The sequence below is a fragment of the Hemicordylus capensis genome, chromosome 3, assembly GCF_027244095.1.
Source record: "Hemicordylus capensis ecotype Gifberg chromosome 3, rHemCap1.1.pri, whole genome shotgun sequence".
Taxonomy (NCBI): Eukaryota; Metazoa; Chordata; class Lepidosauria; order Squamata; family Cordylidae; genus Hemicordylus; species Hemicordylus capensis.
The window spans coordinates 324,522,812-324,536,099 of record NC_069659.1 but is presented as its reverse complement, the minus strand read 5'-3'; the positions used below and the strand labels follow the sequence as shown (position 1 = coordinate 324,536,099).

General features: G+C 44.5%; 1 long non-coding RNA gene across 1 annotated transcript; it reads left to right on the top strand.

Moving 5' to 3' along the window:
- The first annotated feature begins 825 nt into the window (after positions 1-825).
- LOC128351979 (uncharacterized) lies at positions 826-12,347 on the top strand. Its single transcript, XR_008320157.1, has 3 exons — positions 826-923; positions 11,935-12,035; positions 12,128-12,347. It is a non-coding gene; the product is annotated as an uncharacterized LOC128351979 (long non-coding RNA).
- Positions 12,348-13,288: the final 941 nt, after the last annotated feature.

Here is a 13,288-nt window from a genome sequence, read left to right as displayed (position 1 = left end):
GAGCTGAGAAGCAACCACTCGCTCAATCTTCTTGCCCAACCAAGAAAGATTAGAGACAGGTCTGTAATTAGCTAACTCTGAGGGATCCAATGCATCTTTCTTCAAATAAGGTCTAATAACAGCCTCCTTAAGACAACGAGGCTTCCTGCCCTCCCTCAGAGAAGCATTTATGATATTTACCAGACCCTCTCTAATAATATGACTGCCAGGTGAAATAAGCAAAGTTGGGCAAGTGTCAAGAGAGCAGGTGATGGGGTGTACAGTCTGAACCAGTTTGTCCACATCTTCAGAAGTAACAAACTGAAAATGATCCCATTCAACCCCAGCTCATTATCTCTTAATGAGCTGGGACTGCCAGACTTAATTAGAAGCTCTGAAATGGACAAATATTTAACATTATCTTTTTAAAATCCATCAAAAAATTCTAAGTAAAAAGTATACCTCCAAAGCTGGATTTCCAAACTGACTTGTGGAAAGAAAACTGTCAAATGTGAATTCTACCATTTTGCCAAATATTAAATTTGAGCAAAATTCCATTTAAAATGGTATCCTGATTGCAGAGTGAGCTATGTCACTATGCAGTGATAAAATGTACAATGAAATGTAGCAGAGCTACAGTCAACAGAAAATGAAAAGTCATTGGAATTTTACTAGATTGGCTGGTGAAACATAATCTGAGTTTTCTGACATAGTGTATTGCTCCATAGAAGTAATAGTCAGAGTGCAATAAAAAGCATAAGACCCCAAATTTCTGACTTTTCTGACTGTTGGATTGCATAGAACTGGCACTACTGAGGGAAGCAGATGCAATGCATTCCAAATATTGCTCTATTTAAAGCATCGGAAAGCTCAGAGATGCAGCTGCAGAGTCAAACACTAAATCAGTTCTGTTTGGACGCACCAGAGAGGAATGGCAGTACCAGGTATGATGAAAAGCCAAACATGTTAGATCTATTATTCATGTGTTCATAAATTCATGTGTAAGAGCTTAGCCTGGGTGTGCTGTGCTGCTACTTTTCTGCTTTGCATTTTGTGTCTTAGGTCTTTTATTTTCCCTGCACAATAATCCCATCTATGTTTTCCTCTGGATTATTATTATGTTCTCTAGATTATCAAAAGTACTTTCTCTTCCTCCTGATTAAGTTTGATGGGTTTGTCAGTTTTCTTTCCACAAGTCAGTTTGGAAATCCAGCTTTGGAGGTATACTTTTTACTTAGAATAATCCTCTGGATTATTATTAATATGTTCTCTAGATTATTAAAAGTACTTTCTCTTGCTCCTGATTAAGTTTGATGGGTTTGTCATCTTTAGCAGCATTGTTTGCAGAGGTGAGAAAGCCAGCTCCCTTAAGTTGGGGAAGCAAGCAAGATGCTAAAGTTTCTTATGCTGCAGATGAACTTAATCCATGTACCTTTAAATTGTTCCACCATTTAAACATAACAAAATTGCAGTGGATATTAAAGGTTTTGAAGTGCAGTCAGTGACTGCCACGATGCACAGCCTATTGTCTCCATAATGTTCTGCCCCAGGGCTGCTGAGGAGTGCAGAGACAGCCCCAACACTGCTTTGAAGCAGCAATTTTGGCAACTGCATTTCCCGAGGTTTTCCCATGATTGCGAAAGGAGTAGCTTCCAGAAATGCAGCATTTGCAATTGCTGCTTCAAAACAATGTCACTGCCTTCAAATTCAGCCTTTGAAGGCACCAGCAGCCCCAGGGTGGACCATTACAGAGATGGTAGATTGCGCATGATGTCAGCCACTGTATACAAAGTTTATACATTTCAGGTCAATGTGAGAAGGGATGTCAAAACTGTTTACATATTGAAGGTATTCTCATGATCAGTGGAAAGTGGGCTGAGGGAGTTTAGCCCGCTTGCCAAGGATCGTGGGAGCCACCAGGCTTGCAGGTGAGCCCGGTTTCCCCCAAGCGGGTAGCCTGCTCAAATACCACTCCCCTTAAATGAGGTTAGCGGACCGAGTGCTCCGCTAACCCCACTTTTTAAAATCGTGTATTGCTGCAGTGCTCTCCTCTTTTACATGAGGAGACCCCTGGCTGGAGGCTGCAAGCAGCCTCCTGGGCTTGGGGGTCTCTCCAGCATGCCCCGTGCATTCGTGTGGGGCATCCTGGAACTTCCAGGGGCTGCACAGCCCCCAATCCCCACAGCCCCCGCCGGCTCTGTGACGGAGCAGGCAGTCATGTAGGTGGCCGATCCGGCCACCCGGGGCTGCATTAGTGAGTGTCTGTGGGGAGAGCGGGCTAAGCCTGTTCTCCCCACAAACCCAGAGAGTCTCACTGATCATGAGACTTGCCTCATTGTGTTTCATTCATTCATTCATTCATTATTGTTCATATAGTTATGAGTAGATTTCTCACTTATTGGTCAGCAGCCAGCGTGGTGTAGTGGTTAGAGTGCTGGACTAGGACCGGGGAGACCTGAGTTCAAATCCCCATTCAGCCATGAAACTAGCTGGGTGACTCTGGGCCAGTCACTTCTCTCTCAGCCTAACCTACATCACAGGGTTGTTGTGAAAGAGAAACTCAAGTATGTAGTACACTGCTCTGGGCTCCTTGGAGGAAGAGCGGGATATAAATGTAAAAATCATCATCATCAGTTGGCATTTTATATGTATCAATGACTATCTTATTGTTACGCTTATCCCACTCCCCTGAGTAGTGATAGGTCTTTGCTTTGGATCACAGAGCTTTGGGCACCTTAGGTGTCTGGTAATTATGTTATTTGGGATTTTACAAGTTGAGCCTAGTAGAGGCAAGCAGATGTCTATAAACAAGCAAAGCGACTGTACCTGCATCAGATTCCCAGAGAGAGAAACTGGATGACATCCAGTACAGAGTTTGGAAGGTGAAGCAGGAGCTGTGCCCTTGCAGCAAAGGCGGTTCCAAGCTGAAGGCTTGTTGAGCAACAGAGCACAGGTGCAAGGGGTGGGGCAGTGATTTTTGCTACTCTCCCCTTTCTCCTAAAGTGCTCTGTGGCTTCCAGGAATATGTCCCTCAGGGTCACACAACCAAAGAGCAAACTAATCAGGAGTGGCAAATCACCAAGCATGAAACGCCTGTGTTACAAAGCATGCTTACTGACAGACACAAAGGGATCTTTGCACCAAAGGGCCAATATGTGTTGGAATCAGTGATGTCACAGGCATCCATCAAACAATAATACAGTTTATTCATAAATATTCACACAAAGCAAAAGGGAATTAGCAATCAGATGAATAAACAAGGAATTTCCACTGATCATTCAGTTAATAAACCAGGCAGAGCAATTGTACATTTTAAATTACTGAGTTTGGGGGAAAGAACTCCTAGACTATTAGGAAGCAGCTATTCTGTGTGTTGAGAAGGCTGGGGAATCTTGACAGTGGAGCAAGGGGAAACCCGAGAGTGGTGGATCTGAGTGAGCGGGAGAGGGGAAATACCAGGGAGGGAGGGGGAAAGAGAAGAGTGGCGGGGCTCACTACAAATCAGTGATGGAGGTTAGGCTGGCATGAAGCAGAAGGCAAAAGAGTGAATTTGAAAAGTGGGGAAAGATTGTGAGGAGATTCTCACGATCAGCAAAAAGCAGGCTAAGGGAGCCTAGCCTGCTTTTTGCTGATCGTCTACTGCCACGGGAGCTGTGCGGCTCCCGGCAGGAAACCCTCCTAATTCCAGCTCCCCTTAGCTGAGGTTAGTGGAGCGAGTGCTCCGCTAACCCTGGCTTTGTGATCGTGTATTGCTGTGGCGTGGCTTCACGCCCCACACAAGGAGACTCCCACTGGGAGGCTGAGACAAGCCTCCCGACCCTGGGGGTCTCTCCAGGATGCCCCACATGCTCGTGTGGGGCATCCTGGAACTTCCGGGGGCCGTGCGGCTCCCGATCCCCGTAGCCCCTGCCGGCTCAGTCACGGAGCTGGCAGTCATGTGGGCGGCTGATCCAGCTGCCTAGGGCTCCGCGGGTGATTGTCTGCAGGGAGAGCGGGCTAAGCCTGTTCTCCCCGCAAGCCCCCTAAAAGTGAGTCTCACTGATCGTGAGACTCGCCTCTGTGTCTGACTGGAACAGGTTGAGCCCTTTCTCATAATCCCATGAGCGAGCTTGAGGGCGGGCGGTGGGGAAGGCTGCAGCAGCTTGCCTTCCTTGCAGATGATCTGGCAGTGTTGCTGGATGTGCGGATTGTACGCCCAGACAAGTGGCTGCTGCCCCAGGCAGCATGGAGGTTTGGGGGCCAGGACGCGTCTTCGCGCCTCCCGGAAATCTGACAATGCACCACGCAAGTCCATGGTGCATTGTGGGGATCCCCCCCCCCGGCTCAGACTGGCCCACAGGACAACAGGGCATATTCCCAGTGCACCCCACCCGTGGGGCACCCATGCGCCCTGCCGCACTCGGCAGCAGTGAATACTCCCACCCTTAAGTACCCATTCTGCTCAAAACCGGGCGCCCTCCCCACATACATTCCACTGCCCTCTCAGTGCCCCCATTCCAGCCCTGTCCTCGCAGTGATGACTGCTAGCCTGTTCCTGTGTCAGCACCAGCTGAGAGTAGTTGGCACTGGCGCATGAGCAGTTAGTCTGAGTTAAGGGTGCACTCCACACGCGATTTGGGTTTTTCATTGTGCATTGGAGCCTAGCCTGATTTATGTCCGGGGTTTAAAAAATCCACTTTCTGCATCTTTTTTTTTTTTTTTTTTTTTGCAAATTAGAAATATCCGATATGCCTCATAACCCACAGTACCTCACCCCACTTAATCCCATGGCAAAGCCTGCTCTCTGGAAAAGTTCCTCTCTGTGAAGAGATCCTGGATCTTGGCGTGAAGATAGATTGGGGAACAGAGACCGGTGCTGCCATGGAGTCTCAGAGAGACAATTCTTCAGGCCATATTTTCTCTGGGTTACTGCCGTCAGAGAGACTGTGGTTGTAGTGACTGTTCTCAGTGCCATGTTTGGGGCTTCTGTTCTTATGCCACAAACTGAGGCTGGTTGAACAAAGGAATTTGTAGAAATCCTTTGTGCTGTAAAAATAGATCTATTGAGCTGGCCATGTCTGAAGAATGGGTGACAGAGATATTTTTGCCTCTTTCTTTCTTTCCTAGGATCTTTGATTAGATGGATTCTATTCAGTGGCAAGTTTTGTCTTGTTTTTCCTATAAAGGTCGGTGGGTGCCCACCAACTTGCTTATAGTTCCTACTCCCATAAGAAGATTCCAGAACCTCTTATTAGGCTCTTTGTGCTGCAGTTGTCACACCAGTTTTCTTTGGCCATATTTGGACTTTTGTGGTCTTTAACCTGGGATAAGAGGTTTTGAACCTCTTGATTAATTAATTTAATGGCTGGGGAGAATATCCTAGTCAGGCTTAGTGCCCTTAACTGGAACTTAGAAACACATTAAGGAGGTAGTTTTTCCCTCACATTATGGCATGCTGGAGTAGGTTCCTCAGAGTGTTTGTGTAACAAGTGGTGTGTGTGTGGGTTTCCACTCATGGCTCCTCCAAAAAACCACATTTTTTTCTGTTTTAGGAACATAGGAACATAGGAAGCTGCCATATACTGAGTCAGACCATTGGTCTATCTAGCTCAGTACTGTCTACACAGACTGGCAGCGGCCAGGGGCGTATCTAGGGGTAGGGCAGGCAGGGCACGTGCCCCGGGTGCCACTTGAAGGGGGGCGCCATTTTGTAAAATTATTTTTTAAAAAATGGCTGCCAAAAACAAAATGGCCACCGTGCATGCTCAAATGGCCTCTGTGAGGCTCTAGGTCATGCCAGGCTTTGCAGAGGCCATTTGAGCATGCGCGGTGGCCATTTTGTTTTCAGTGGCATTTTTTTTAAAAAAAGATTATTTTTAAAAACGGCCACTGCACATGCTCAAATGGTCCCTGCGAGGCCCTAGAGGCCAGCGGGGTGAGGGGGAATCTTTGCAACCCCCCCAGCCTTTAGGAAGCCCCCAAAGGGGCTACGGGTAAAAATAATAATAACAAATATATAATATAAGACACTGTACACATATTCAGATTGGCACTATGTACAGAGAATCAGGGCTTGTGAATACTGAGCTGACGCTTAAGAGCTAGGATTGTATTCATTTGCTCTTACTTTGCTTCTTGTGATAAGTGAGTTAAATGTGATGTCTTGCTAATATGGCTATTAATGGTGAGTTTGTCTTTGAATCAGTGTGAAACCTTAATATTAAGGCCCACTGGGAGTTTCTTGCTCTCTTTCTCTCATTTTAACTGTCTTTCTGAAAGACTAGAATATATTCCAAGCAGTGACACAGTTTACTCTGCATATCCTTTATTTATTTACAGAGTATCTGGGAAAAGTCAAATTCTCCATTGATTTTTAAAACTTATGTAATGGTGATGCTACAATGCATAGTAGAGAATTAGACAGGCACTTCTGTTTAGTCTTCCAAGTACATCTCCACATAGTATTTTGGTATTTCATGAGCCCCCACATACTGAAATTTGTAGTTTTCCAGCATTTTTTGGTCTGGCTAAGTCCACTGCTAAATAGTTTTTGAAATATTAAAAGATTAACGAGCTTGACTTGTATTTTTGAGCTGATATTATGGTAAAGTTATCTGAAAGATGGGTGTCAGATGCTTGGACAGGGGGCACAATTTCAGTGTTTGCCCTAGGCACTATTTTCCCTAGATACGCCTCTGGCAGCGGCTTCTCCAAGGTTGCAGGCAGGAATCTCTCTCAGCTCTATTTTGGAGAAGCCAGGGAGAGAACTTTGCTGCTGTACAGTGGGACCTTGAGTCTTTGCTTGGGATAGGGAGTGGGACAGGGAGACACACAAGAGTGAGGTGTGTTAAATGAGGCCCGCTTCCGACACCACCATCTTGAAGGATAGCAGGGATGAACCTCCAGGGAGAGTGAGTTCCAGAGTTTCAACATAGCAGTGGAGGTGACTCTGTCCTAGATAGCTGCCAGATCTACTCAGACGATGATATGATGTGTATCTGCACTTTTCCTGGAGGCCTCAAGGGACAAGCAGGATCATGTGGGACTGCTCCCACATGATAAAGATTCTTTATTTCTTCTAATGCCAGAAGACAACTTTTAGAACTTGGCCATTCAAGTTCTAAGATGAGCTACTTTCCTTGGAGTCCTTGGGAATGTTCCCATTTGTGTTCTGAATATTCCCATTTGCGTTCAACATTTAGCCAATGAAGCCCTCTTGTCTTCTGAGATTGGGGTAGAGCCCAGCTTTAAATATTGTCTGCTTGCATTGTATTTTGTTTTATTGTGTTTTAGCATTGATTATTGATCATTGTATTGCACATATTTGCTACCTCTATTCTTGCTGGCCAATGGCTGTAATAAAATTGATGATGATATTGTCTGCTTGCCCTGTCAAAACTCTTTCAGCATGAAGAAGGAGCTTTTCCATGGTAGCTTTGTCTTTAAAGAGCTCTTTTTTAAAACAGAGTTTTCGATAGAGTTTTTCATCGAAGTTTTTCCACTATTATTTGTGTTCAGAAAGAAGGCACAACAATTATGGATCTGCTTAAACTGGTTGCTTTATGACATTAGCTTTAATGGTGGGCTTTGATATGGGAAATATTAATCCTTTTCTAAGTACTTTGGTTATCAGTTAGGGAGAAAGGCAGAATCTAATTTCTGGAATAAATAAACAAATAAGCTGATCTCGTATAAAGTTCCATGGGTGTGGCTTCTTGGGATATGTATTCTAGCAAGCAGCACTCATGTCTACCCTTCTGGTGTGCCAGCTGATGATCTGCATGCTTTTAATGATTCCCCTGAAACAATATCTCTCTCAGCCAGCTGCTCGTTGCCTGATGACATATGGTGGGCATAGCAGTCTCTCTGACCCTTCTGTTTTCATTAACATAATTCAACTAAACTGGAGCTCCGTTGAGTAGCATCTTTTACAACCCTACCCTTCTATGTATGTATGTATTGATTGGTTTTTGAAATTTGTAGACAGCCCCAAATTTCCATCTCTGGGTGATTTACAATAACATAAAACAGATTAAAAATGAAAACCTTAAAAACAATTTAAAACCACAGTACAGTTAAAAAGCTTGGGTGGAAAATTAAGTCTTTAGAGACTTGTAAAATGTTGTTAGAGATGGAGAGGCTCTTATTTCATCAGAGAGTGCATTCCAGTGTCTCGGGGTAGCAACAGAGAAGGTGCAGCCACAAGAGGAGCCAGTGGCAATTGTAGATGAACCTCTCCAGATGATTTCAATGGGCCATGGGGCTCATGGTGAAGTAAATGTTCTCTTAAATATCCAGGGCCTAAGCTATTTAGGGTTTAATAGCATATAGCCAGCACCTTATATTTTGCCCAGAAACTCAATGGGAGCCAGTGTAACTCTTTTAGTATAGGACTAATATGGTCTCTCCATGATGACACAGAGACCAACCTGGCTGCCACATTCTATACCAACGACAGTTTCTGGACTATGTACAATGGCAGCCTCATATAGAGTGCATTGCAGTAGTCAAGTCAGGAGATTGCCAGCATACGTACCACTGTTCTGAGGTTGTTTATCTCAAGAAATGGACACAGTTGGCATATCAGCCGTAGGTGATAGAAAGCACCTCTGGCCAATGCCTTAACCTGCCTGGGACACCAGGGAGAGGTTTGGATCCAGAAGAACCCCGAGAGTGCATGCCTGTTCTATCTGGGGAAGTGTGACCACATCCAGAACCAGCCACCACCCTCTCACTTACCTTGCCCAACTATGGAAGTTTAGAGACAGGCTATAGTTGCTTAACTCCAATGCAGGCTTCTTCAGAAGAGGTCTAATGATTGCCTTTTTAAGACAAGAAGGCATCCTGCCCTCCCTCAGAGAAGCATGTATAATATCTACCAAGCCTTCTACAACAACCCCCCTGCCTGGGAATATAAGCCATGTCGGCCAAGGGTCAAGAGTACAAGTGGTAGGCTGTACCATTCCAGCTTGTCCACATCCTCAGGAGTCTCAGACTGAAACTGATCCAGCCTAACTGCAGTAATGGTGGGGTCTGCCTGAAGTCCACCTGAATATGAGATATTTTATTCACAAAGATAACATATTTTAAAGTTCTTGTTCATAGCTTTCAAGGGCTCTGCTAAGTTGTCTTCATATTATTTGCCAAAATATATATTGCTAGTTCTAATGGATGTCTGAATGTCTGGATGGATGGATGGATGGAATGTGTGTGTGTGTGTGTGTGTGTGTGAGAGAGAGAGAGAGAGAGAGAGAGAGAGAGAGAGAGAGAGAGAGAGAGAGGTTTGTACTTTGCAAAACCCTGTGCTCGGAGACATATTGCATCCTCTACAAGAGAGTTCCCAAGCTGTGGTACTCCAGATGTTGTGGAACTACAATTCTCATCATCTTTAGCCACAATAAATTGTGGCTGAGGATGATGGGAGTTGTAGTTCAGCGACATCAGGAGTCACAGCTTGGGAACCCCTGCTCTATGAGATACCCACATCACCAAGAGAAGCCCAGGATTTGCTCGTATTGTTCCAGTGTCTGCAATAGTAGCACTTGCTTCTTCTCATAGGAGTGAATGACAACCATTTGTTTATACAGAAGACAGTAAAGAGTTGTACTCTGCAGTACCATTGATGTTGGGTCTATCCCTGCACCCTCCTCTGCTGATTCCAGCCACTGGATGTCTTCCGAAGACCTTCCAAACGTTGTTAAGCTGGGAACCTGAGGTTCCTGGTGAGTGTATGCTCCCAGCAGGTGTGTCATTTGAACATGTCCAAGTCCAGATCCTGGGCCATGTTGTCGAGATTCTTTCCATTTCTGCCTGTGTTCTATAACCATGATTTTAAGTTGGGTGGAAGAACTTGGGAGAATCTTGGTAATGTGGCACAGGAACTGAACTTAGGCAGGTTTGGTTGACATGCCTGCTGGTAGGTAGCATGTGTTCATTTCAAAATGAGCGCAGGTAGTAAAGTCATTCACCCCAAAACAAATGCATGCATGTGCAACATAATTTTTGAGAAATTACTTATGCTCTATAAGTAATTGAACAGGAAACCAACCTTAACTGAGAAACTGAGAAATATTTATCACTAACTAAAGCATAGGCTAAGAAAACAGTAAACAGAATAACAGTATCTTATGCCGAGAGAGGGAGAACCTCTCAATTGGAATTCAGGACAGCAATTGAGGAGCAGACAAACAAACTGCGACTCCACCCCAAAGCCAGTACATAGACACATTCAAACATAGACAAGCATGCCCCACACAAACAGCTGAGACAATGTCTATGGCAAAATCCAAACAAGACGGTGTTAGGCATTTATGTCTGTGTGTGCAAGGAGGGCCTGTATATGGCAAGGACCCATGTGTGAATGCAATCATTGGTCCTCTTTTCTCTCTGCACACAGTCATACATTGTAATTTGCATCTCTCTGTGAGATACATTCACTGAGAGCTTAAGATTCAGAAAGCTGTATTCACACCGCGCATAATTAATCTATGGAATTCTTTGCCATGGGATGTGGTGATGGCCATCAGCTTGGATGGCTTTAAAAGGGGCTTAGACAGATTAATGGTGGACACGTCTATCAAGGACTACTAGCCTGATGACTGTGGGCCATCTCCAGCCTCAGAGGCACGATGCCTATCAATACCAGTTGCAGGGGAGCAACAGCAAGAGAGAGGGATTGGACATATGTCTTGCCTGTGGGCTCCCCAGAGGCATCTGGTGAGCCACTGTGTGAAACAAGGTGCTGGACTAGATGGGCCTTGTGCCTGATCCAGCAGGGCTTGTTTGTATGTTCTTATGTTAAAGGGCAGAAGCTCACTACTTCACAGGAACCTTGCTGGATACTTACAAGATCTGAGAGTGGACCCATAACCCCCCCTTGATAATTAAACTCAGATGTACCCTCCAAGAATAATTGCCCCTAATATTATAATGTGGAACCTATGAAGGTTGAAGCAGCAAAGAGCTAGGTGAGACTAGGAGCTCTTTCACCTGCTCTGTACAGGTGCCTCCACTGTTGCACTTTCCTTCTGGAAAAGGTCATGGATGTCATGTCCCCTAGCTCTGACAGCGAGGAAGAAAGGGAAGCTGTCGGCATTTCAGCCGAGTCTGGAATGTCTGAAGGGCAGAGCCCGACTGCAGTGGAATTAGCTGACGGTTCAGAACAGACTCAACAGCCTGAACCAGCAGAAAATGTCAGCGACCAATCGGGGGATGATTTAGGCATTGGAGCTCCACCGACGCCACAGCAACACAGGTGTTTCAAACGCAGGTCACAACTGGAGGCAGTGCGGAGGAGCAAGCGCCTGTTATCGAAGGCTGACAAGCCGTAAATCCTGACACCTGGGAGCTTTCGACTGGCTCCATAAATTGGAGCCTCTGACTCCCACTCATTGCTGAGTTTCAACAATTGTCATTCACCCACAGCAAGCAGCCGAGCCGTGTACTTCGCTGGCCTTGGGCCAGACCTTGACAATGGAGGAGGGAGGTGCTGATGATACTTGGGGATCTGAGCAATTAATTGGGGACCTGTGCCCCATGGGCCACTCCCTGCTCCTTCAGCCATGAGTGTTGTAGTCTACCTTTCATAGATAAATGTTAGGTTCATCTTATGTCGGGGCTTTTAAGAGTGGTCAGTGGTCCATCTGGTGGACCACTATGGAAAACAGGATGCTGGACTAGATGGGCCTTGAGCCTAATCAAGCATGCCTGTTCTTATGTTCTTAAAATGCAAATCTGAATGAATTTGAACTCAGAAATGTAAAAAAAAAATCATTTCATTACTGTGAAATGCTGTTTGCACTCATAACTCATTGGGATGACAGACTGGAACAGAGGATTACATCTGTTCCATCTTCCTGCATTCATTTATGTTTATTAGTATGTCAGTAACATACACATTCCTCTTTAAAATATGTTAGACTTCAGAAATTATGTCTCATTACTCATGTAAATGAAGCCTTTATTATCTTTCTTCAGAGCCAATCCCATATTCCCGTTTGGTTGTACCTGCCCTTCTCTTGATTGGCTGGCTTGTGGGTTGTGCCTTAATGGTTTACTTTGTCTTCTCTTAACAGAGGGTAAGTGGTTGTTATCTTTCATGCTGTGGGAGTGCATGAGGGATTGTAGGCTTCAAAATTAGAGTTTATTAATTATTATTTCTGTTATGCAGGGAAGAAGCCTTCGTGAAAGAGCCTCGCAATTGAACGAAGATGTCTATTTTATTAAAAGCACAGAATGCAGATTAGATGTTAATAATAATGATAATGATAATGATACATATACTTTTTGTCTGTAATTTGTCTAATAATAACCAAAGCAGTTTTTAGAATTTATGTAACTTTGAATTAAAATTGCACTGGATGGTTGGTGACAGAACCAACCTTAGCCAAGTATCTCTGTGTTCCATGTATTCAACCACAACATGAAAATACACACACACATACACACACACACACACACACACGAGAATGAATATTTAAGTTCTATAACTCTGAACAACTGAGTTGTCTTAGTGATATTTCATTAAACACATTTCATGAACAATTCTCTCTTCAAAGCTCCATAATAATTTGCCTATTACATAATGTTAACTACATATTCATTTTGTTTAAAAGCAATCACAGAAATTGGACACTTATTTAGAGGACAGAAGCCTGACAAAACTCTATTCTTGTTGGTGAAACAGTAACCACATGTGAGCACTGTAAGATATTCCCCTTAGGGCTGGGGCCACTTTGGGAAGAACACCTGCATGCTTGTATGAAGAAGGTTCCAAGTTTCCTCCCTGGCATCTCCAAGTTAGGGCTGAGAGAGGTTCATGCCTGCAACCTTGGAGAAGCTACTGCCAGTCTGTGTAGACAATATGGAGCTAGATGGACCAGTGGTTTGATTGTTATAAGGCAGCTGCCTATGTTCCTAGGTACCTCATTAAAACACACTCACAGTCATGTCATCATGAAGATAAAATACCCTGTTCAACATCATCATCATCATCATCATCATCATCATCTGCACCACACCAGCGTGGTGTAGTGCTTGGAGTGCTGGACTAGGACTGGGGAAGCCCCGAGTTCAAATCCCCATTCAGCCATGATACTAGCTAGGTGACTTTGGGCCAGTCACTTCTCTCTCAGCCTAACCTACTTCACAGGGTTGTTGTGAGGAGAAACTGAAGTATGTAGTATACTGCTCTGGGCTCCTTGGAGGAAGAATGGGATATAAAATGTAAATAACAACAACAACAATCAAAGACCTCAAATTAGATCCTACTAGAGCAAAATATTGAGACTATACTTGGCAATAGCTAAGATTAGTTTAAATTTATTGAAAA